Source organism: Rattus norvegicus, chromosome 11, assembly GCF_036323735.1.
Source record: "Rattus norvegicus strain BN/NHsdMcwi chromosome 11, GRCr8, whole genome shotgun sequence".
NCBI classification, from domain to species: domain Eukaryota; kingdom Metazoa; phylum Chordata; class Mammalia; order Rodentia; family Muridae; genus Rattus; species Rattus norvegicus.
This window is the reverse complement of record NC_086029.1, coordinates 50,813,277-50,814,666: the sequence shown is the minus strand read 5'-3', so window position 1 is coordinate 50,814,666 and position 1,390 is coordinate 50,813,277. Positions and strand designations below refer to the sequence as shown.

The 1,390-nt window shown below is 46.3% G+C and overlaps 1 pseudogene; it reads right to left on the bottom strand.

Moving 5' to 3' along the window:
* Window positions 1-402: 402 nt before the first annotated feature.
* On the bottom strand, window positions 403-1,149 carry Lrrc57-ps2 (leucine rich repeat containing 57, pseudogene 2; annotated as a pseudogene).
* Window positions 1,150-1,390: the final 241 nt, after the last annotated feature.

The following is a 1,390-nucleotide window of genomic DNA, read 5'->3' as shown; positions in this document are numbered from 1 at the left end:
TAGAATTTCATAAAAAAATATGATGTGTTAACACAGAGTTGATGGGGACTGACTCTGTGAAAGCTGACAGTCTGCAATTCAACAAAGTCTTAAGCTGCGGCATGGGTCCCCCTGTTAACAGGCAGCATTCTCCTGCATGAACAGCAACTGCCTACTGGTTCCTTAGAGCCCAACTAACCGCGGTTTTGAAGATCGACACTGGCCATGGCCCTATATGGCTCAAGATGAAGGGTTCTTCCTGTCTCCTACTTCTAAATCCCTTTCCTTTAACTCATCTGGCATAGTCCTGAAAAGGAAAAGGTCATTGAGTAAAATGTTATCTGCAGCGCATCCAACGTCAGGAGCCTTTGACTCAGATTCCAACAGAGGTTCCAAGTCAGTGTCCCATGGTCCTGGAGAACATCATGCAAATTTCTTCTTGGTCTGTGAACCTCTCCGTGTACTTATCACAACCCTCTAGTTCTCGAAGTTTCCTTGTTTCAAAGAGATTGCCTTCCACAGTGAGCAGGCAGATTTGGGAGTTGCTGACGACGCTTTGTGGAAGCAGGCTGAGCTCAAGGCAGCTTTCTTCCAGCCGGAGGACTTTGAGGGGAGGACAGCAGGATATCCTCACGGAGATCTGAGATCGAGTTCAAAGGCCTGCAGCTCCCCGACTGTGTCAAGTATACTCTGAATCTGGTTTTTGGAGAGATCTGCTATAACCAGATGTCACATGCTACAAAGCTGGGGTGGTAATGCTCCCAGCTAATTCCCAGAGATGCTCAGGGTCTTCAGTGCCAACAGCTGCCCAGAGGTAGACGGTAGCTCTCTCAGGGGATCGTTGTTGAGACTTAGTGTCTCTAGTTTTTTCAGATTGCCTAGTTCAGCAGGTAGAACAGTCAGTTTGAGGTTGAGGGATAGGCTCTTTAGAAGAGTGAACTTTCCTATTATCAGAGGTGGTAGACTGTCAATTTTGTTGGACAAATTGATGGTCCTAAGATTGCTCATCAGCTTCTGCAACTCTAAGGGGAACTCAGTCAGATCATGGTCTTTAAGCTGACAGACACCGGTTTTCTGCGCTGTTTCCATATGAGAATGGAAGGCACTGTTTCCCATCCTAGCGCCACTGCTCAGTTCTCTCCTACTGCTCAGTGAAGAGAAGGCTCTGCTAGGAACCATGCTCCCAGGGCTGCCTGAAACTGCAATCTTTATTACTGTTCTGGCTTATTGTTCCGTGCTAAAATCAACACTTTATTACTCGTGCTTTAGAAAGCGCTAATATTCTGTCAATTAACACATGCCATTTGGGGAATTAAGTAAAAGTGTTTTCTGCTAGTGCTCCTTTCTCTTGTCAGCCAGAAGCCTCTTGCTGAACAGTGAGCTCATTAACTCTTTGTGAACCCGAGAGAAA